The sequence below is a fragment of the Megachile rotundata genome, chromosome 8 (genome assembly GCF_050947335.1).
Source record: "Megachile rotundata isolate GNS110a chromosome 8, iyMegRotu1, whole genome shotgun sequence".
NCBI lineage: Eukaryota > Metazoa > Arthropoda > Insecta > Hymenoptera > Megachilidae > Megachile > Megachile rotundata.
In genome coordinates this window covers 8,237,853-8,263,180 of record NC_134990.1, presented here as the reverse complement: position 1 = coordinate 8,263,180, position 25,328 = coordinate 8,237,853, and the positions used below count along the sequence as shown (strand labels likewise).

General features: G+C 35.3%; 2 protein-coding genes across 3 annotated transcripts in view; one reads left to right on the top strand and one right to left on the bottom strand.

Moving 5' to 3' along the window:
• The window catches only part of LOC100878665 (lachesin), a 127,158-nt gene extending 110,776 nt beyond the window's left edge, over positions 1–16,382 (bottom strand). The window contains exon 1 of the mRNA XM_012282075.2: positions 16,280–16,382. The gene's annotated coding sequence lies outside the window, so the exon portion shown is untranslated. The remainder of the gene's footprint in view (positions 1–16,279) is intronic.
• The window catches only part of LOC100878886 (glycerol kinase 3), a 147,873-nt gene that overhangs the window by 61,362 nt on the left and 61,183 nt on the right, over positions 1–25,328 (top strand). The window lies entirely within an intron of this gene.

The following is a 25,328-nucleotide window of genomic DNA, read 5'->3' as shown; positions in this document are numbered from 1 at the left end:
TAAATTATAAATTTTTTATGTTAAGGTTAGGTCAGGTTAGGGATTTTTGACGTCGAGGTTAGGTTATGTTAGGGTTTTTCATGTTAAGGTTAGGTTAAATTATAAATTTTTTATATTAAGGTTAGGTCAGGTTAGGGATTTTTGACGTCGAGGGTAGGTTAGGGTTTTTCATGTTAAGGTTAGGTTAAATTATAAATTTTTTATGTTAAGGTTAGGTCAGATTAGGGATTTTTGACGTCGAGGTTAGGTTATGTTAGGGTTTTTCATGTTAAGGTTAGGTTAAATTATAAATTTTTTATATTAAGGTTAGGTGAGGTTAGAGATTTTTGACGTCGAGGTTAGGTTAGGTTAGGAATTTTTAATGCTGAGGTTAGGTTAGATTATTGATTTTTTATGTTGAGGTTCAATTAGGTTAGGGATTTTCGACGTTGAGGCTAGGTTAGGTTAGGCTTTTCTGATGTGAAGGTTAGGTGAGATTAGGTATTTTTTATGTTAAGGTTAGGTAAGGTTAGGAATTTTTGATGTCGAGGTTATGTTAGGTTATGGTTTTTTCATGTTGAGGTTAGATTAGTTTAGGAACTTTTAATGTTGCGGTTAGGTTAGATTGAGGATTTTTGATGTTGATGTTAGGTTGGGTTAGGGGTTTTTGATGTTGAGGAAAGTTTTAAAAAACGTGTAGAAATACAAGTTTTTTTAAAACTGGAACCATCCCTGGATTTACATATACAAGCAGTGAAATTTGATAATTTCTGATGAATGAGTAAATCACAAGTATACAGGACATCCACATAGATTTACCCCATGGCATTTCTCCATTGTGGGGTTCATCTCCTGTTTCACTTATATCGTTTTCTGCGTCAGTAGCTTAATTGCGTTTCAATGAACCTCTCTAAGCAGAGTGTAATTATAATTCACGTCGAGCTAATCGAGTTGCTCGCGCGGCTCGTGGCTCAACTATAAATCACCGACGAAATCGGAGCGCATCCGGTTAAACGATTCCCGTTTATCAAACATTTTTTTTCCACCCGAGGGTAGATAATAATGAAAAAGAGACGAAAAAGAATGTAGACGGTTTCAACGTCGTGGCTGTAACTGGCACAACTACGGAAAGCACGATCCTTTTCCCAGGTAAATGAGCATCGAGAGATACCGATTCGCTATCTGCAATCGTCATTCATTTCCTCGAGAAACGAGCTCCCCGCCCTCCCGCCGGCATTAACGTTTTTACTTTTATGATAAACAGGAATCACAATTTCGCCCGTGAAACTTTTTCCTACCCTTTTCTACCGCTCTCTGCCCGACTCCGTTTTTTCCATTTCTTTCTCTCTCGATAAACAGCGAGACTGGAACACGGAGTTGGGATTCCTTGATGTTCACCGCATTCCTGTCCTTTAATGCGCTAGAAAAATATTTTCATGGTCCGAAACCGTTTCATATCTCACCGCGATGGATGCGACACACGAGGATGACGGTAACAACGCGGGTGTAATGAATAAATCTCAAACTTTTTCCGCTGACATTCCGAAATACCTCGAGCTTCCGTTCTTTTGGGCTTCGATTATTTGTTCACGGCTGATTGGCTTTATAAGGCTTTGTAGGATCATTTGGAATGTTCTGTATTCACATATTTGCAATACAACTCTACAAATCTATAAATGAGCAACTTTTTAATTTATAAATTTGTGAATTTCAAAATTTAAAAGATTACCTATTTCACTGTAAATTTTAAAATGAAAAACTTTAATTTTAACCTTAAACTTCTAAGGTCAATTCAAAAATTTTCAGATTTCAAACCCTCCCCAAAAAATTAATATATTCACATGACTAATTTAGCAAATTAGAAAAACTACTTTTCCAAATGAATTACAATGAAAATAATTATATCCAAAATTCCCCATGTTAAATGTACTTTCCTAGAACGCTAAAAAGCCATTTGAAATACTAGCAACCGACTCGTTCAAAGAGTGCGATGAAAGTATTATGTGCGTATAATGACGTTGTCGCTATCTCAAAAGCGCGGCTGCTAAATAATTTTGGTGCATGGAATACGTTTTCGAAATTCACGAATAATGCGTCACCTTCTCGTTTTCCTTCATACGCGGGCGATGGTTAAATCACAAAATTCTGCGGCGAGTAGAATAACGGTTAACGCATAAAACGTGTGTGAAACTCGTTCAAAAGAATCGAGTTCCATGAACACAATGAACCGTTTGAAAAATTTCTTTGAAACGTGAATGCAGAATTCTGCTCCTCTTTTTACTGAATTTTTGGGTGTACCTGCTAATTTTCGGGAAATTACTACATATTAGTTCACTGTTATAATACGTTATCTTGTTATATGGGGTGTATTAATGAAATACGGTTATTATCATATGTGATTATATCATGTGTGATCACATCATATGTGATTCATATTATATGTGATTATATCATATGTGATTCATATCGTATGTAATTATATCATATGTGATTAATATCATCTGTGATTCATATCATATGTGATTATATCATATGTGATTAATATTATATGTGATTGTATCATATGTGATTCATATCATGTGTGGTTATATCATATGTGATTCATATCCTATGTGATTATATCATATGTGATTCATATCATATGTGATTATATCATATGTGATTAATATTATATGTAATTATATCATATGTGATTAATATTATATGTGATTCATATCATATGTGATTGTATCATATGTGATTAATATCATATGTGATTAATATCATCTGTGATTCATATCATATGTGATTAATATTATATGTGATTGTATCATATGTGATTAATATCATATAGGAGTTAATATCATATGTAATTATATCATATGGGAGTTAATATCATATGTGATTAATATTGCACGTGATTAATATCACATGTGATTAATGCCACATGTAATCTTCGATATCAAATACAAAAATAATGTCGAAAATATAGCAGATTTTTATGTCAATTATGGTCACGTTAAACATTTGCAATTTTATAATAATAACGTATCATCTTATAATAATTACATTAAAATAAAGAAAATATTTAAGTACGCTTGTATCTGTTTAATTTCATGTATATTAAGGCTGTTCACTTTATCTACGTTATCTTTCTTTATATCCATACAGCAGAAACAAGATTAGAACGATTTTTCATAACGTATTGTTTTATTTTCAACATGATTTTCAACGATGAAACGCATTTTGAAAATTGCCTTTTATGGAGATTTATGGAAATGGATGATACATCGTTCGTTTCTAGATGCACTTGTATTTCATGACTCTTGCTAAGCCGTTTACTGGGAAAAACGAGTTAACGCATTTCAGTAATCAGCCTGCTTGGCAGTATAGTTTTCGAGAGATCTTTACTTTTGATTCGATTACGTTCCACTCAACTTTAATAGACTTCCTTTCGCTTAGGGGAGATAGATTGCGTAATTTGCTGAAGAAATTTCGAAATTTTTGTATTTCTGGATTTGTAGTTTTCCAGCTTCGTAACTTTTTTGTTCATTTTTTACTTTCTAAATTTTTTATTTTTCTGACTTTTTGGTTTTCAAATTTGTTAGTTTTCTAGCTTTCAAGTTTGGTGGTTTGCAATTTTTTTTATTTAACAAATTGTTTAGTTTTTATATTTGTGGGTCTTCAGATTTTTTAATTTTTTTATTTTTCTAGCTTCGTAGTTTAAAATTTTTTAGTTTCGTAGTTCTCAAGTCGTTTAGATTTCTAGTCTTCTAGTTTTGAAACTCGCAAATTTTTTAGATTTTTAGATTTTTAGCTTCATAGTTTTCAGATCAGTTAGTTTCAGTTTTTTAATTTTCTGGTTTTCAAACATTTTAATTCCCATTTTTTCGTCTATTCAATATGTTAAGAATACAAGTACTTAATTTTTCAATTTAGTAATATGTTCATATGTTCTTAATATGTTCATGTTAATTATCTGTCCAAAAAAAACTTTCAAAAATTGTTCCTGTTATAAATAATTAATTTAACTGAATTTTACATGTGACTTTGCAGCGTCACATATATGCATCACATATGAATTTGCGTCACATATGACCATCATAACAATTAGCATATTAAAAGCAAGATCTCTCAATTTCATCTCTCAATCCGTCATAATTGTCGTAACATTTAGAGCCCTCCAATGTACCATAGCAATCAAGGCGCTAATTTTATAAAATCGGCACGTAGAGGGGTGCAGGAAAATAGCTCGTTCGAGAAAAGAGAGCAATATTAGAAACGCGATTCCGCAGTGAAAATTTCGCGATTCGTTGAAACCTCTCGAAGTTCACGCTCGACTGCGATACAGTCCGCAGAAAATAGGGGTAAAAACCCTTCACCTACTTATTCTCGGTTCACCGGTAATGAGCAGTTAATTTCTTTTTCTCAACGGGTTAGGTGCATGGCCCACTGTTTCGGACCAAGTTAGATTGCGTTGCGGTTTACGGCTTTTCCGCTCGGGAAACGAACATCGATAATCCGTACGTGTTGCTGCTACACGTTACAGCATCCCGCAAAAAATACCACGGTTTTCTTCTTTCTCCCCGATAATTTTGTCGATAATCGTTTCGAGTAAATATATCGAAGTGGAGCTGGCGAAAGCACAGTTTTAACGATATGGTAATGATATTTTATTGCGTGAATATGGTGTCGAAGAAATTTTCTCTGCTTAATTGACTCAGTTATTTTACGCAAAAATTATCGTGTGGGCGGAGGTACAGATTAATTATGAAGAATTTTATTTACTGTTATAGTGTCAGAAGCAAGCGAAATGCGCTCGCGAAAATATTATTCGGATTCATGAGTTTAACGAAACAGCACATTACGACGGGATTTTCTTTCGTTCATTTTTGCACACTTGAAACAAATTCTAGAATTACTCGTATGTACTGCTGTCAACCCTCGAGTTGGCGCGGAGAGGAGTGTTAAAGAGCCAAGGCTCCGATTGGTTAGAACAGAAAAATGGACGCCTCGCACGTATTTTCGGCGGCACAATTGGCTCTCGCCGGTCACGCACACCAATTAGGCGAAAAACAATGACAGTCGGCAAACGTCTCTCGAGTGAGCGAGATAGCGCGAATTGCGTTCAGCAGTTGTTATTGTCATTATTATTCTTATGCGCCTGTATGTAACGTTGGAAGTGTTCACGGTGGGGATAGAGCTTCTTTTACTTTGGGTCCTCACGCGCCAACTCGTTGGCTGACATCCGTACGTAAATTATTACGCCTAAATTGAAAATTTACGCGTACCAAAAATACGAGAAAAATTGACAATATTTGAACTGCGAGTGCGTCACGAGTGCGTCATAGCTCACGCGCCAACTCATGGGACATCCGTACGTAAATTATTACGCCTAAATTGAAAATTCATGCGTACCAAAAATACGAGAAAAATTGACAATATTTGAACTGCGAGTGCGTCACGAGTGCGTCATAGTTCACGCGTCGACTGGTGGGTTGACATCGGTACGTCGTTTATCAGAGGAATTATTTAGGGAGAAATATTTCTTTTAATATCTTTATTTTACATTTGAGTGTGCAGTTATATTTGTAGTTATATTTTTGATGACTCTAGAGACTATAGTTCATTTTATTTTATTTTCTCTTCGAGTAATACATAATTGAACTTTTAGGAATAGAGAAATATTTTATGGCCTCGGAGAAATTTTATCTGTTTAATCGACTCGGTGCTATTGATGTAAAGTTCATCAACTCTGAAGAGGTTAATTAACCGATTCATTATGAAGAATTTTATTTAGTGTTACAATATTAGAAACTTTCGTTTGTTTAATAATATTTCGGAATAATTTGTTCTTTGATAAAGTAATACATATTTTTATAATAAATTACAGACCCTGGGCTTAATTAATTTTCTTTTATTTGTCCCATTAAATAAAACATAGTGTCCCGATAAAATAAACACATGGTGAATATTTTAATATCTCACCATGAATAATGCATGTCAAATGAATAATTAATATCAAATGTATCAGCATATAATAAAAATATTTGATCGTATTTTTTCTGATGAAGGCCTCCGTAAGATAATTAAATTATATTACGTGATTATTATGTGGAATAATATCAAAACCGTATCATAATGAAGTGTATGTACATTTTATTTGGATATCCTGTATTCATATATAAGCAGTATTGAGAGTTTTTGAATCGTTAATTAAAATAGAAACATACCGTTCGAATGTTATATTTGATATTTGAAACTGATTTTTTTTAAATAAAATGGTACCGCAATTGAAATAGGAATCCAATAAGAGAAAATGAAATATCCTATTTCTAATATTAAAATCAAAAGTTTTTCAATATTAAATAGAACATTCCAGTCCTTTAATATTTCGATCTCCATCTAATATTTTTGCTATAATGTGAGAGGTTGACTGTGACATATCGAGTAAAAATTAGGTGTACAACTTTTTTAATTGTTTTATCTAAAAAGATGGTGGATGATTGGGGGATTTGGAGATTGGGGACTTTGAGGATTTGGGGATTTTAGAATTTAGGGATTTGAGAATTTGAGGATTCGAGGATTTGAGGATTTGGGGATTTGGAAATTTAGGGATGGGAGAATTAAGGGACTTGAGAATTTGGCGAGTTGAAAATTCGGAAATTTTGGTATTTGGAGATTTTAGAATTTGGGAACTTGACAAATTGGGAATGTGAAAATTTGGGTGTTTGAGTATTTGGGAATTTTGGAAATGGGAAATTGGAAATTTGAAAATGTGAGAATTTGGGAAATCGAAAATTTGGTATGAGAATTTGAGGATAAGAGAATTTAGGGACTTGAGAATTTGGGAATTTAGGAATTTAGGGATGTAGAGATTTGGACACTTAAGAATTTAAAAATTCAGAAATTTAAAAATTAGTGATATTTGAAAGTTTAGCTATATAAAAATTTGTAAATTTTGACCCGAAAATTTGAAAATTTATTAATATAAAGATTATGGTTATATGAGAATTTGTGAATTTACATATGCATGCATAAATTCATAAGATAAACATACACAAAAATAATTACAATAACAATTAAAAACACCAACGACAGCGTTCGAAGATGGACCCTTGGATTTCCAACACACTCATGCAACTGTGAGGTAGCGTATCAAATTCCAACTGTGAATTCAAAACTTTCTTGTTCATCTTTTTCCATGAAGCACCATTGTAACTTACGTGTATCATAACAAGTAAATTGTAGTAATAAAACAAATATCATGTTGAAGTACATCTGGCTAGAGGTACTTCATCATTTACTCTCGCAAACGTACTCACATTTTACAAAGTTAATTTGCAAACTTTTTTGCTGTTTGTTGCAAATACGTTTTCTCTTTCATAAGTACATTGTATATTGTACATTGCAAATATACATAAAATATTAAAGTGTTTTTATTTTATTATCGATTTTTGGCACAAGTGCTTTCGTGATTATATTTGATAAAATGTTCAAGTGGTAAACTGATTTTCATGTATTACTCACCAAATATTCCATACTTTGTCTCTTTAAATATAAAATAAGTATAAACCTGATGTCATTATGATGTCCATATATGTCATTCTGCTAAATTATATTAATATTTAACTAAATATTCAAGATATTTCAATATTTCACATAGTTTACGATATTTTAATTTTTAGCTAAATAATCAAAATATAATATTAAAATTTTACGTGAATATTATTTAGAATATTTTATAGTGCGAATAATGCAAATTTTCCATTAATGAAAATTTAGGTTCATAGAAGTTTAGTTTATTTTGATAATAATTATTTTTGACATTTTTCTTTAAAACCGTAACTTATTCTTTGTTTAATGTGACCCAAATTCTTGCTTAGACAAAGACCATTGAAGAGACTCTACGAAAGTTTACGATGACCCTGACACGTAAGTCGCAAAATACTGTGTCATGTTATAAATAAATTCTTTAGTGCAAGATATACTCAGTTTCTATTTTCACGTTAGCAAGCTTTATGAATGGATTCTGAAGATTCTTATTTAAAGAAGACTTTATTGTAGTATATTCAAATATTACCATATCAGATATTTCTTCAAATTTTAAAATAAAATTATTTTGTAAAGTCCATAAATTATTATACTTCAAACTGAGATACCTCACCTGCGAACGGTAATTAAAACTCAGCTCTAAATCGCGCTCAACACGGGAAGAAAATAGCTAGTTCGTAAAAAAATTAAAGTAGTGTTTTGCTAAGGTTCTCAATTTAATTTGGATCAGCTGTGGAATTAATTGAAAACTCAATTCCAGGGTTGAGCAAAGGTTTATAAAAAAGTAAGTATTGCTTTTGTTTCTAATTTCCATCAGTTATGAACATTAATAATTAATAATCTCTTGCTTTTTGACGAGTTTGACTTAGGATGCACTTGTACTTCATTTGTGATGAATTTTATTGGAAACAATAATTAAAAACTGTAGCTCAGATTGACTTAAGCTAAACTCTAAATCTTACCATTAAAAAAATTCAAACATGAGAAATATTAATATGCAAGGTGTTTCATAACTAGTGTAGGTTTCTGAAATGTAGCTGACGTGATTCTGAATAAGATTTCCCTTTGGAAAAATGGGGTTTGAAGCTTCGTTTTTGAATTATTAAGGAAATACACGGACCAATCAGAGCGCGAGGGTTACGCATGCGCAGACGCGAGAGCGGCAGTTTCGGATAACGCGTAGTTACCCAACGCGTGGTAATCCAACGCATAGTAATGTAACGCGTGGTAATCCAACGCGTAGTAATGAAACGCGTGGTAATGCAACGCGTGGTAATCCCACGCGCAGTAATCCAACGCGCAGTAATACAACGCGTTATAATACAGCGTGTGGATATCTAACACGTAGTAATCTAGCGCGTGCATATTCAACGCGTAGTAATTCAACGCGTAATAATGCAACGCGTGGTAATTCTAAGCATAGGACTCTAAGGCGTAGTAATCCAGCGTGTGGATATCTAACGCGTGGTAATCCAGAGCGTGGATATTCAACGCGTAGTAGTCCCACGCGTAGTAACGCAACGCGTGGTAATTCTAAGCGTAGGAATCTAACGCGTGGTTATCTAACGCGTAGTTAACCAACGCGTAGTAACCCAACGCGTGTTAATGCAACGCGTGGTAATCCTACGCATAGTAATCCAACGCGCAGTAATACAATGCGTAGTAATATAGCGTGTGGGTATCCAACGCGTAATAATCTAGCGCGTGCATATTCAACGCGTAGTAATTCAACGCGTAATAATGCAACGCGTTGTAATTCTAAGCGTAGGAAACTAATGCGTGGTAATCAAATGCGTAGTAATGCAATGCATGGTAATCCTACGTGTAGTAATCCAACGCGTGGTAATACAGCGTGTGGATATCCAACGCGTGGTAATACAGCGTGTGGATATCCAACGCGTAGTAATCTAACGCGTGCATATTCAACGCGTAGTAATTCAACGCCTAATAATGCAACGCGTGGTAATTCTAAGCATAGGACTCTAATGCGTGGTAATCTAACGCGTAGTAATCCAGCGTGTGGATATCTAACGCGTAGTAATCCAGCGCGTGGATATTCAACGCGTAGCAGTCCAACGCGTAGTAATGCAACGCGTGGTAATTCTAAGCGTAGAAATTTAACGCACTGTAATCTAACGCGTAGTTAACCAACGCGTAGTAATCCAACGCGTAATAATCCTCGCGCTCTGATTGGTCCGCGTTTTTCCTTAATAATTCAAAAACAAAGCTTCAAACCCCATTTTTGCAAAGGGAAATCTTATTCAGAATCACGTCAGCTACATTTCAGAGACCCACACTAGTTATGAGACACCCTGTATAATAGAAAATACCCATAGAGTTTCATATTCCAAACATCAGAAATCATCCTCTGATATTTTAATTCGAAAATACCAAATACTAACAGTAGATATTAAAACAGTAAAAACTAACTAAAAACTGTAGCTCAGATTGATTGCCGCTCTAAATCTTGTCATAAAGAAGATATGAAAAATATGAAAAAAGATAAAACACCCATAGAGTTCGAAATCGACAGATATTTTAATCCGAAAGCAGCCTAAAACATTTATCTTCCTAAGCTTCCCCTCCGATTTCTGAAAGCGTGATTCCGTCGCAATGTAACGATAACAGAGCATCCAAACAGAAAATTTGATAACCCGAGGCAGAAATTCCTTAACCCGCGTTCTCAGCGATTCTCGACCGATCGTTGAAAGAAACCTGGGGAAAAAGGTAGAGAAAAACCGTGGATTGATGTACGTTCGGTCGTATCGAAAAAAAACCGCAGCTGAATGCGGGGTGAAATTCACGGGAACGTTTGCTGTGAACGAACGAAACGTGATTTATAAAGTGAATCCGTGCATCCAGCGGACAACAGCGGCTCTAACTTCTCTTAGCGGGGAGCTAATTTCTGTTCGTGCAAATTTCATATCTCTTCCCGTTGTTGTTGCTGTTGTTTCTTACCGCGACGGTTAACAATCAACGGAATTAACGGCCAGAGAGAAACCAGTCGAGCGTCTGATACGTTTCTGACTGCACTACGTATTTTTCTACTTGCCGCGTTGAATGAAACCAGCGGCAGCTGTTTCCGTAAATTGATCGTTAATTACGAAAGAAACACGTGGAATTATGGTAACAGTTTTTGTCGACGTTACTAATTATCAGCTGACGTGATGGGAAAGGTTTCTTTTATGTTTTCTGGGTTTCGATGTTGCTGTTTTTTGTCTGGCGAGTGCTGTCATAGTTATTAATTTTAGAGAAGTTCTTATTTGGGGTTTTTTGCTGGAGGTGTATGGTTAGGAGGGAAGTAGAAATTGGCGATAGGAAGTGGAATTAAACGGTTTCTAGAAATTTGGTATTTGAAGATTTGGAGGTTTGGAGGTTTGGGGATTTGAAGGTTTGGAAATGTAAGAATTTTGGGGTTTTGATATTTGGAGATTTAGGGGTTTGATAATTTGGGGATTTGGAAATTTGGAGATTTAGAACCTTGGGAATTTGGAAATTTGGAAGTTGTGATTTAGAGATTTGAAAACTTGGAGATTCGGTAATTTGGAGATTTGGGAATTTGCAAATATGGGAATTTGGAGATTTGGGAATTTGCTAATATGGGAATTTGGAGATTTGGGAATTTGCTAATATGGGAATTTGGAGATTTGGGGATTTGGAGATATGGGAATTTGCAAATATGGGAATTTGGAGATTTGGGAATTTGCTAATATGGGGATTTGGAGATTTGGGAATTTGGAGATATGGGAATTTGCAAATATGGGAATTTGGAGATTTGGGAATTTGCTAATATGGGGATTTGGAGATTTGGGAATTTGTTAATATGGGAATTTGGAGATTTGGGAATTTGCTAATATGGGAATTTGGAGATTTGGGAATTTGCTAATATGGGAATTTGGATATTTGGGGATTTGGAGATATGGGAATTTGCAAATATGGAAATTTGGAGATTTGGGAATTTGCTAATATGGGGATTTGGAGATTTGGGAATTTGTTAATATGGGAATTTGGAGATTGGGGAATTTGCTAATATGGGAATTTGGAGATTTGGGAATTTGCTAATATAGGAATTTGGAGATTTGGGGATTTGGAGATATGGGAATTTGAAATCTTGGGAATTTTGCTATTTAGGGATTTGGAGACTTCCGAATACCAAAGCTAACAAACTCTATAATTTCCAAAACAAAAATTTTTTATTTTACAAATTTGAAAATTTGAAAATTTTCAAATTGAAAAATACAGTAATTGAATATTATAGAAACTTAAAAATTCAGAAACCTAAAAAACATTCTAATAATCAAATTTTGATAAAAACCACATTTTTAAAACCACCTTCAAAGAACCCAAAAATAAAGCACTTGCAAATTTCTCTAAATTTCCTGCTCGTCCACTCCCACAGTAAAAGTACTTATTAAAATAATAGTATCTTGCTCCAATTAATTATACATAAAATTAGGGAACGTAAATTCGGACAATGTTATAAATTCGTTCAGATAAAAACGCGCATGATAGCGTATTAAGTGAACCGTGTAAGAGAAGCGATCCCTATGGGCCTCGTATTCAAAGTTGCCTCGTAAATTATGACAGATTCGGAAGTCATCGTTATTTAGATCCGCATGCACACGCGTTCCGTCGCAGATTTTATTTCAGAACCGTCGAAACGTGAACCACCAGGAAATTTTACCGTTTCGTTGACTTTTACTTGTTTCCCGCGTAAAAAAGGAAGTAAACAGCATGCTTTTCGATGAAGGTAAATCAATTCCGCGTTGTTTCCCGATCAAGTGGTTTCTGTTAATTGCCGAATTATGGAAAGTTATCGGTATTATTGGTAGAGATGTGCCAATATGTTTGGAATCGATTGCAATCTTAATTTTTGTTAAGGTATACGGGTTGTTTTCAGTGGGACACGGTTAAGGTATTCGGTGTTTTCAATTTTAGGTAATTAAATGGTGAGTTCTTTTAATTTTCAATTTATTCAAGTTTTCGATTTTCAATTTAAAAAATTTAAAACTCTTCGATCTTTAGTTTCTTAAGTTTTCAATTGTTTGTCTTTGATTTTCAATTTTACGGTTTTTCAATTTTACAATTTTTTAATTACTAATTTAAAAATGGTTCAATTCTGCAATTTTTCTGTTTGTCGATTTTTTCATTTTTCAACTTGACAATTTTTCAATTCTTCAATTTGACAATTTTCCAATTTTTCAGTTCTTCAGTTCTTCAATTCCTCAAATTTTCAATTCTTCAATTTTCCAATTCTTTAAATTTTCAATTCTTCAATTTTTCAATTCTTCACATATTCAATTTTTTAACTCTTTAAATTTTCAATTCTTCAATTTTTCAGTTCTTCTCATTTTCAATTCTTCACATTTTCAACTCTTCAATTTTCCAATTCTTTAAATTCTCAATTTTTCAATTTTTTAATTCTTCAAATTTTCAATTTTTCAATTTACCAATTGTTTAAATTTTCAATTCTTCAATCTGTTAATTCTTCAAATTTTCAATTCTTTGATTCGTCAACTCTTCAATTCTTCAATTTGTTAATCCTTCAATTCGTCAATTCTTTAATTCCTCCATTCCTTAATGTGTCAGTTTGCTCATTTGCCAGTTCTTCCATTCTATATTTCGTCAATTCTTCAATTTGTCAATTCTCCAAGTTTTCAATTCTTCAATTTTCCCATCGTTCAATTCTTTAATTCTTCCATTATTCGATCATTCAATTCTTCAATTATTCAATTCTTCTTATCATTCAATTCTTCAGTGTTTCAATTTTTCAAATTTATTACTGAATCTTCGAAATTTCTGACTTACCAAATCTTTTTCAAATCTCTCAATTTTCGAAATGTCCAAATTCACACTTCTCCCAACTGATCAATTATCAAAATGCTTATCCTTCTGATTTTCAAAATAGCAAAATTAAACAATATTATAATAAAAAATTGTCTAAACTTTCATTTTCTTTATATTACCTCCCAAGTCTCCAAATGTCTAACCCTGTAAACTGCATAATTTGCAACCATTCCAATTCCCAAATCTCCTCACCTCAACCCAAGACCTAGTAAATGATTCCCGATTTAAAAATTGACTGCCTAAAATGCAATGAGTGGTTGGATAACCTTCCCCTACGTCTCCAATTTCCCTAGGGAAGACAGATTTGCTCTCGGCTGTACGTGCATTCCGGGGACAAGCGTGTTCAGTAACGGGCACGCTTTTTGCCCTGTACAATGTGTCTCAATTAAAAAAGATAACGAAGACACCGGACAGAGAAGTACCAATCCAATTATTCCCGCGGCGTTTCGCCATTTATTTCGGTGCCTAAGGACGCCACCGACACTCTTCTCCGCCTGTTGTTTCGATGCACACGCTTCGAAACTGGTCGACAATTTCTCTCTGATTTTGTCCTATTTTTCGTTTTTTGTTTTTTTTTTTTTTTTGTTCGGAAGTAACGAGAGACACGTGCTTTGCTATTCAGCACTGGAATTTGAAGAATTTCGAGGCTCGTACCTTTTTTCCAAAGGAGTCTACTTCGTTATAGTGGCTCGGGTTAATTGAATCAATTTCACCGGGTCGTTTCAGTTTCAATTTCAAATGCAACTTTGTTGCATTTTTCGATTGATGGAAGGTACATTTTTGTACTCTAATGTATCAGGGAAATAATAAATATTTAACAAGTTTTAGTAGGGAGTTGCGTTGTTTGAGAAGGTTGCAAATTACCAGAGAAAATAAATTTTTTCCATAACTTCCTTTACAATGTATCAGTAGAATGTAAAAATTGTATAGTTTAAAGTTTTGGTAACGGACTTATTAATTAATTTTCTGATTGTATTTTAAAATGGGAGTATAATAACGAATAGATTTTTAAGACGTTAATTTTTTAAAGATGAGTAAGGAGGACTCGTGTAAAATTAAATTGTTCGTAATCTTATTTGAACGGATCCGCAAGAAAGTTTGGTAAGAGGATTTATCTGGAGGTTTTGAAAGCGTAGTCCATTATCTTCGACAGTTTTTAATTAAATATATCTCCTAGTAAGAATTTCCTTGATAGTGTTTCAGGATACTTGGGTCAAACTTTGTCACTGATGCGAAACTTTTTACTTTTAACAAATTTTCGTTACAATTTTCATTGTGTTCATTCAGTTGCCGTAATAAAAAAACAACAATTTAAAAAATATTAACAATTAAAACAACTATTATTACAGAATATCTTTTACTCATATTATGATAAATATTTGCAAGTTCTAATATTTCATTTAATTTCGCAACTCCAGAAAACTTTATAGGTTTTCAGAAACTTTATACAGGGAGAAGCTTTATTTATTCACATCAAAAATGAGTTATAAATTCTCCTTGAATTTTTTATACTCTTCACTTAATTGTAATAAAACATCGTTTAATAATTCACTGAGTATTAACAATGACAAAACATCTGGAGTATAAATGTTAACTTCGATAATATATCAATAAAACCAAAAATATTTCCAGGTATGATGTACAATCGATTCGTTCACAATATTGAAATATATTACACGAAATCAAATTTTAAAAATTTTACTTATATATTTTCATAGCATTCACTTAGCTGTTTCCATAAAAATTACAACAAAATAGAAATTGAAATCACCATAAACAATAATTCGCTAATTGAACATTGGAAGCTGAACATTTGAAGCTGAAGATCAACTAGTTGCTGACGAAGAATATTTTGAACGCTTCAGACTTTGCTGACACAATATGTATTTGAATTACAGCTATTTTTGACAATGTTTGACAGAGTTTAACAATGTTTGAAGAAAATTTCATCAGTGATTTTACACGCTTTGCAGAGAAAATATATTCTTGCACATTAATTACAATTTTATCTTCTAATTATTTCAAGAAGAAACTTCCTTTCAACTAGCAAGATCAACTTATCGTCCAAAGTGGTTTTGAATGATGTACTAGTGACACCATGATTGAAAAACTTTCCTATTTCGAGATTCGATAACTGATCACTTTACGACAAAAGAAATCTGGAACCACCATGAAGATATTTTTGCAACATGATTTACAATTTTCTGACACGGAACCGACACTTGTATCACGGATTTGATGAGCTACTTACGATATCACGTTCACATAGTTCCGAAGAACCGTATCACCTAATCAGAAAGAAGAAACCGTGAGAAATCACCGTAAATCTGAAGCATCCGGAACAATACTTTGAATGATCATTTCCGATTCACTGACACCTCGATATCGATGTATCCAAGTTGAATCGTCGCAGTGTGATGATGGAACACCTGCCAGAAAAAGCTGACTGCGTTCAGGCGGAATGATCGACGAACAAACGCGACCGTTTCCAAAGTGTGGATCACCGATTCTAAACGTCGAGAGCTACTCGGCGATGTATCTCGAGGAACTTTCTCAAAGCAAGTACGATCACGTATCCGAGCCAGGCAATATCGATGGCTGGCAATTTGCTCGCGAAGTAGACGCGGCAGGTTTTCGCACTCCCGATCGGTCTTCCCCCATTAACACAACCGCAATCGAGTTAGCAGCTTCGGGTCTGAAGTTCTCGCTGAAACTCGGCTGAAACTTACATAAATTCTCGTCTAGTTCCATCAGTACGCGTGGTGGTCGTCGATTCGCGGCAACTCGGATCGGAAGAACGCGTTCGCGATTGTCGTCCGTTGAACGGGTTATTCGTGGCACGTTATGAGATTAGGAATCTGTTCGAAGTGGTCCAGCTAAGAGATCCGCTCGTCCGATGGACAAAGAATTTTGCTCAAACCTGGTCCGTTGTACCGGCAGAAGTTTCTCATAGCTCAGGACCTGGTTCGCGATGTTCTCCGCGGGACCGGAAACTCCACTGGCATCCCTGATGAGAACAGCACGTCCGGACGCACGTGACCCGCAACGGACCACTGGTATCCCGCACGCGTACGCACGGACTGAGGGATGCCGGTAAACTGATCGGGATCCTGCCGGTCCTCCTTCCTCGAGGAGACCTCTTCCGTACAGGATGAGGCGCGCAAGCCCGTCCGAGCGCAGGAACGACGAAGAGCGCCGCGAGAGGGGACGTCGCGACGCCGACCAGAATGGGACCAGCGAAGGGTGCATGTGAAAGAAGCGCAAGAAGTAGAGGAGAACGTGGGAGAGTATCGAGAATGGAGAATGGGAGTAGAAGAATATGGAGAAGTATCGGGATGATGTGGAGTATGGTATAGAGGGATGATGGGAAATAAGAATGTATAGGGAGAAGATTATGAGGAACAGAAGTATGGAGAGGGATAAGATGGAACAATGTAAATATGTACAAGTACATGATGAAGGAAAGTACTGTGAGAAAACTGATGATGTAGAATGAAAGTTTGAAGAAGTAAGGATAAGATGATAGATAATCGGAGTATGGAGAAGGCTATAGGGATAAGATGATAGATAATGTGGATGTGGATAAGACTATACAGATAAGATGATAGGCAATAGAAATATGAGGAATATTATGAAGAACGAATACATTAGAAAGAGTTGAGGGATCAGATGATGAACTTTGTGAATATGTGGAATAATATAGAAATAAGATAATGGTGGGAAATAGTATGAAGAGTATCAAAAATTAATGATACAGAATAGGAGTATGAATAAGAGCATTTGCGTTAAGATGATCAGCCATATGGACATGGAGCAAAGCAATAACAATAAGATAGACAATGTGGATATGAAGAACACCTCAGAAATAAGGTGATAGTAGTAATAGGTCCCTAAATTCCAATACTCCTAAACCCGAATATCCCTAGAGCCCAGTAGTCGTAGGTCACAATATCCCTAGATCCAAATACTCTTAAACCCCAATTAGAGTACGGTGAAGAGTACAATACTAATATTTATAAAAAATAAAAATTTGTAAAAGACTACAGCTATAAAACGATAGACAAGAGAAGTATGAACAACAGTATGCAGAGAGGAAGATGGAGAATTAAAGTATGGAGAAGCCATCAACGATAAGGCGATGAAAAATAGTAGTATGGAGAAGACTACTAGGATAAGATAATGGAGAATGGAAGTTGAAGAAACGATGCAAAGAGAAATGCCGAAGATAATGAGAAGAGAGAGACGTAAACTTTGGAAAACGTGATGATCTACACTGGTTGTAGATGATGGGGGAATAATGGCGTGGTTTGGGATGTGAGGATTTGTGGAGGTAGATAGGAAGGTAGATAGAAACGAGGATGGTGTGTGGAAGTGGTAGTGTAGTTGATCTGTGGGATTTCGGAGGTTGAAGACTGATTTCAAAAAGTTTGAAATTCAAAAATTTTTGAATTTATTACTTGTGAGATCTCAGTATTTGGAGACTTTGAGATGCTGGAAGTCTGGGACTCTGAAACATGGATCTTACTAATTTAGTGACTTTGGCAATTTTGGGACTTCCAAATTTTTCAGCTTTGCAATTTTAGAGGTTTAGAGCTTTGAAATTTTGAAAATTTACAATTTTGGGACTTTGAGACTAAAATTTGGAAGCTTCTGGTGTCTAAATCCCCATATTTCAATATTTCAATATCTCTGAACTCTTCAAATCACAAATTCCAATATCTCTAGATCCCAATACTCTTAGAGCGTAATATCCCTAGATTCCAATACTGAGAGGCCAAAATATCCCTAGATCTCAACACTCGTAGGTCCCAATATCCCTAAATCCCAATACTCCTAAACCCCAAAATCCCTAGATCCCAATAGTCGTAGGTCACAATATCCCTCGATCCCAATACCCATAGGACCCAATATCCCTAGATTCCAATAGTCGTAGGTCACAATATCCCTCGATCCCAATACCCATAGGACCCAATATCCCTAGATTCCAATAGTCGTAGGTCGCAATATCCCTAGATCCCAATACTCTTAAACCCCAAAATCCCTAAATCCTCAATACTTCTAAACCCCCAAATCCCTAAATCCCAATACTTCTAAATCCCAATATCCCTAGATCCCAATAGTCTTAAACCCCAATATCCCTAGATTCGAATACTCGTAGGTTCCAATATCCCTAGAAGCCAATACTCTCAAACTCCAATATCCCCTAATATTATTAAACGAAAATCTGAACACCAGTAAAAAAATTGCAAGCTTCGAAAAGAACACACCTTCTTATAAATAATAAATTCTAATTAACACAGGATTTTGTAATCTCGAAATGCAATTTGTCACACAATTGTGCTTCGCAAATATTCGGTAGATTTTGTGAGAAACGGCAGACATCAGAAGTTTTTCAATTAACTAACATGTTGTTGTATTAAGATTGTATAAACCTAATAAGGATAAGTGCACTCGGAGTATCCGAAGTCCTTCCGGTTGTAATCGCTGTCCTTGTGGTCCTCACGATACGAATTGTCTTACAGCTCTCTCTGTTGTCCGCGTTTCGGTGCAAATTACCGAAGCTTTTTATCCTTTGAAAGGACTACAGTCACGACGTCTTTGCGATTAGATCAAGCTTTTCCTTCTCCCAACTCTTCTGTCCCTTCGTTTCTCGTTACTTTCCATTTGTTCCGTTTTTGTCTTTCACTTTGATTTCACGCATTTCCTTCCTCCCCGTTCTTTTTCCACACCTTTTTACACTCTCCTCTCTTTCCGCTCCTCCGAAAGCGTACTTTATGTACTCCTCTGTTCCCTTTGTTTTTCAATTTTGATCCTCGTTCGCGGCTGTCCTCCTCGGATGATTTTCTTTGTGTCATTTCGTAAAATATTCCTGCCGGCCTTGTTACAAACGAAAAATTTTATACACCTTGCTTTAACTTCCTGCGTTATTTAATCAGTGATTAGCGTTGGTATCCGAAAAATTTGTCAAACTTTGATTAAATTCTGTCTTTTCTGTTCATTTTATTCTTCTCCTATTTTACTCACATATTAAAAATTATACCAAATTCATGTCTTTCGACAATTTCGTCGTTCTGATTTTTGTAGTATCGATTCTCTCACAATTTTCTTGCGATTTCGTTTTGTCAACCTATTCGTCCTTAAATCTTCCACTCACGTGTCGCCGCCATATTGTTCCATCATCCAGCCAGATCGCATCAGAAAATCCTCACTGTTCCCTTCAGAATCTTCCTGCTTTTTTATTCACGCTCTCATCATCTTTGCATCTTTTTGTTACTCTCCGTTTATTCCTTCGTTAATATTAAAACCCAACACGTTTCTTCCTCGACAATCCTCAAATTTGTGCTTACGTAAAAAGTTAATTTTGTTTAGAAATTCCGGTCACGTTTCTTTGTATAATATGCTCTGTACGTAACTCGATGCTAATTATTGTTGATTGGTACGCTCATACTTTGCGCATGGTCGCGCTATTGTTAGTGTTAATGGATGGGTCATTGAATTGTTAATTACTGCCGTGGGACACTTATCGGTTCAATCGTAATTTTATGCGTCGTTTATTGGCATCCCATATTTACGTGTAATGCTGGATTAATTCAAAAATTGTGACTCGTCGTTAAATTAGTATAGGAACGTTTGTTGAACAGATATCAAATTTTGACGAATAAAAACATTAATTTCCAAGTACTCATTAAGCTTGATGATTTATGATATTTATAGTTTAATACTAAATTTCATGGTGTTTATACTAAATAAAAATTTTTGTTATTATTTTATATTCTATAATATTCATCACAAATTTGCATATGATAAATATCCTAAATGTTAATAAAAATGTGAATAAAAATATTAATTTTCAAGTATTTATTAACGTTGATAATTCATGATATTTATTGTTTAATACTAAATTGCAGGGTAGTTATACTAAATAAAAATTTCTGTTATTATTTCATATTCTATAATATTCATCACAAATTTGCATATGATAAATATCCTAAATGTTAATAAAAATGTGAATAAAAATATAAATTTTCAAGTGTTTATTAACGTTGATAATTCATGATATTTATCGTCCAATATTAAATTTCATGCCTCATACTAAATTTCTATTATAATTTTATATTCTATGATATCACAAATAAATATCCTAAATTACATCAATTTTATTGTTTCAATTTCAATACCCTCTTAATTTGTACGAAATCCATTTTCAATCACCGTAACAGCAAACAAATTCATTCTATAACGCAGGAAAATGTTTACAAAACACAACATATAGATATCAAATCTTCACACACCGAAATACTGAATGTTTATCCAACAAACAAATATGCATCTCTATTTACACTGATAGTTAAAATTCTATGTTTATTGAATATTTTTACCGTGCACTTTTATTAGCACATACCTTTCAATTCTTTTTCGCTCTTTTTTTTTAACAACACCCTCTTCTTTCCCTCGTTTCGAAATGAAACTTCAGCAATTTTCCGAAAGAGCATCGTTTAAAACGAAACAATAAAACGTGCGGGTACATTGTCGTTTCGGAATTGAGTTTCGACAACAAGAGCTTTTGTCAAATCGTAAAACGCATTGTGCGATGAAATGATCAGGAAATTAGGATCCGTTGCGATTTTCGTGCGGGGATTATGGTAATTCGACGGAGATGTTTCGTGAAATCTGTTAATGTGTCGATGTATGGATCATGGAGTTTGATACTCGAGTTTTCGTATTTGTGAAATTTTTAAGTTTTTAAATTATTATGGTCTAATTTCTAAATTTGCTAAATTATCAGGTTTCAGAATTTCTGCATCACTAGATTTAAATAGTGAATACTATAAATACTGAAATTGATAATTTACTTGTCTTCAAATCTTCAGATCTTCAAATTTTTACGTGTTGAAATTTCTAAACTACCAAATCCCTAGATCTCCAAAGTTCGAACTGCTCAAGTCCCAAAGTATATCAATTTCAAATTACCAAAGTTCCAAACCTTCCAAATCTTCAACTACTCAAATCTAAAACTCCCAGAATCTCAAATTTCCCAAATTCCAACGTTCCCCAAATCCCAAGATTCCCCAAATCTCAAGGTTCCCCAAATCCCAAGGTTCCCAAATCTCAACATTCTCCAAATCCCAAAATTCCCAAATACTCACGTCTTCAAATTTGTAGGTTTCCTTAATCCTAGATCCGTAGATCCCTAAATCACCATAAATACTAATGCATTCCTATGTCTTCAAATTTCTACACCCTAAGTACTAATGTCTGCAAACTTCTACATCTTCAAATTTCTACATCCACAAATTCCAGTCTCTTAAAGTTAACAAAACCCAGCCCAAGCCAGTAAGTTGACCAGGAAATCCGTCATCAACATCATTGAATTATGGTGTTCCTGGTATTCTTGACCCAGCTGCCTTCTATTAATTTTCAAGCAACACCGACGTGGATCTAACGCGATTACAACTTTCTGGATAATCAGATCTGGCCGAAGGAAATACACCGGATAACCGGGAAGTTCCTGTGGACTTCAACGTGATTCAACCAAGACACGCTGTGAAAGTTTTGTGGAAAACGTCCTATTGAGATCATTGATTCTTGAATATGAGACGAAACTCTTCTGGGTTTCTTATTTTAACGAGTCGAGTCGATTGCCGGAGGGTTACTGACAGATGACGAATGTTTACAAGTGAAATATGTACTTGTGTATGTTTTGCAAGAAATGTGAAGATAAACAACATATGTGCAACATATAGTACCTGTGATATAGCTAGGATATAAGCTACTGTAGGGGCTATGATATATGATACATGATGCATATACAGTAAATACAGGGTATCACAACTAGTGTAGGTTCCTGAAATGTAGCTGACGTGATTCTGAATAAGATTTCCCTTTGCAGAAATGGGATTTGAAGCTTCGTTTTTGAATTAATAAGAAAAAACACGGACCAATCAGAGCGCGAGGATTATTACGCGTTGGATTATTACGCTGGATTACTACGCGTTAGATTACTACGCTTAAAATTACCACGCGTTGCATTACTACGCGTTAGAGTACTACGCGTTGAATATCCACGCGCTGGATTACTACGCGTTAGATATCCACACGCTGGATTACTACGCGTTAGATTACCACGCATTAGATTCCTACGCTTAGAATTACCACGCGTTGCATTATTACACGTTGAATTACTACGCGTTGAATATGCACGCGCTAGATTACTATGCGTTGGATATCGACACGCTGTATTACGACGCGTTGTATTACTGCGCGTTGGATTACTGTGCGTAGGATTACCACGCGTTGGATTACTGTGCGTAGGATTACCACGCGTTGCATCACTACGCTTTAGACTACTACGCGTTGAATATCCACGCGCTGGATTACTACGCGTTAGACTACTACGCGTTGAATATCAACGCGTTGCATTACTACGCGTTAGACTACTACGCGTTGAATATCCACGCGCTGGATTACTCCGCGTTAGATATCCACACGCTGGATTACTACGCGTTAGATTACCACGCATTAGACTGCTACGCTTAGAATTACCACGCGTTGCATTATTACGCGTTGAATTACTACGCGTTGAATATGCACGCGCTAGATTACTACGCGTTGGATATCCACACGCTGTATTACGACGCGTTGTATTACTGCGCGTTGGATTACTGTGCGTAGGATTACCACGCGTTGCATCACTACGCTTTAGACTACTACGCGTTGAATATCCACGCGCTGGATTACTACGCGTTAGACTACGACGCGTTGAATATCCACGCGCTGGATTACTACGCGTTAGACTACTACGCGTTGAATATCAACGCGTTGCATTACTACGCGTTAGACTACTACGCGTTGAATATCCACGCGCTGGATTACTCCGCGTTAGATATCCACACGCTGGACTACTACGCGTTAGATTACCACGCATTAGACTGCTACGCTTAGAATTACCACGCGTTGCATTATTACGCGTTGAATTACTACGCGTTGAATATGCACGCGCTAGATTACTATGCGTTGGATATCGACACGCTGTATTACGACGCGTTGTATTACTGCGCGTTGGATTACTGTGCGTAGGATTACCACGCGTTGCATCACTACGCTTTAGACTACTACGCGTTGAATATCCACGCGCTGGATTACTACGCGTTAGACTACGACGCGTTGAATATCCACGCGCTGGATTACTACGCGTTAGACTACTACGCGTTGAATATCAACGCGTTGCATTACTACGCGTTAGACTACTACGCGTTGAATATCCACGCGCTGGATTACTCCGTGTTAGATATCCACACGCTGGATTACTACGCGTTAGATTACCACGCATTAGACTGCTACGCTTAGAATTACCACGCGTTGCATTATTACGCGTTGAATTACTACGCGTTGAATATGCACGCGCTAGATTACTACGCGTTGGATATCCACACGCTGTATTACGACGCGTTGTATTACTGCGCGTTGGATTACTGTGCGTAGGATTACCACGCGTTGCATTACTACGCATTGGATTACCAAGCGTTGGATAACTACGCGTTATCCGAAGCTGTCGCTCTCGCGTCTGTGCATGCGTATTCCTCGCGCTCTGATTGGTTCGTGTTTTTCCTTAATAATTCAAAAACGAAGCTTCAAATCTCATTTCTGCAAAGGGAAATCTTATTCAGAATCACGTTAGCTACCCCCCATTTCAGAGACCTCCAGTTGATAGACACCCTGTATAATACCTATGATTTGTACATATTATGATTCGAATTATGATAATTATTGCGCACTTTCTTCAAAATTATTGGTTGCGTATGTTAGGTTGTAATATTTGCCTCTATATCAGTAATAGTACTGTAGAAATTAATCAAATAAATTTTATTTTTAAGTTCTGAAGTACGTTCGTTATCGGTAATATAATTGAAAAATTAATGAGATGATAAACATAGAATAGCACTCAGGATGTTCCTTCTAAATTGTAAATCGAGTATTTCAAATGTCAGCACTAAACAGATCACCCAGCTAATTTTTGAGCTCGATTCAATTTTTGGGAAAGTATAGAAAATTTTACCGCTTTAAAATATTCATCGATCACTTATCTGAAAATTACAAATCTAATAAGTATTCAATCGCTCGGTGGAACAATATCAAATTTAGTTTAAAATAGGTAAAACGTCACTCATTGCAAGACAGCTCGTTCTAATTGTTGATATTCACGAGATACATTCAAAATAACTATAAACTTAATTGCAATTACTATCGGTAAGTTATTTAAGAAATTTTTAGATTCTGCATTTAATTTAGAAATTTTTTTATATTACAATTTTTAGATTTAGAAATTTATCTGTGCACTTATACATTTATAAACTTAAGAATTTTTCAAATTTACAAATTTGGTGTAAATAAAAATATTTGTAAAATATTTCATATTCTGATGATAACACAATAGTTTGGTACAATTTAATACAATAATTTCGTAGCTTAATAATTTAATAATTTTGTAATTTAGAACTTTAATATAAAATTTACAAATGTCAGACTGCAAGTGGTAGACATATTCCCAACAATTTAACAAAAGATGTAAAATAGTACTTATCAACAACGTTACACAAAAAGAACCTTCACGTAATCCTTCCGACCCATCAGTTGCAACCCTGTATCCTTACTTATGTACCTAAAATAACAGTGGAGCGTTTTATCACCGTGATCATATTATCTAGTTTTATTCTCCGACAGAAGTTGGTGGAAAATCGAGCAAAAAGGATCGAGCGCGCACGAACAGGCAAAGAGAGAACTGTCGGATAACCAGAATCGTAGGTGGACACAATTCAGTACGGTCACGAAACGAAACGAAACTCCATTTGCTCTTCATTTTCTGGGGTCGCGTAACGATACACAGGCCTGAATACACCGGGATATCCAACAATTACCGTCGTCGTGGAGGAACATCTACGAGGATCGTCGCTACGTGTTAAACGACACCG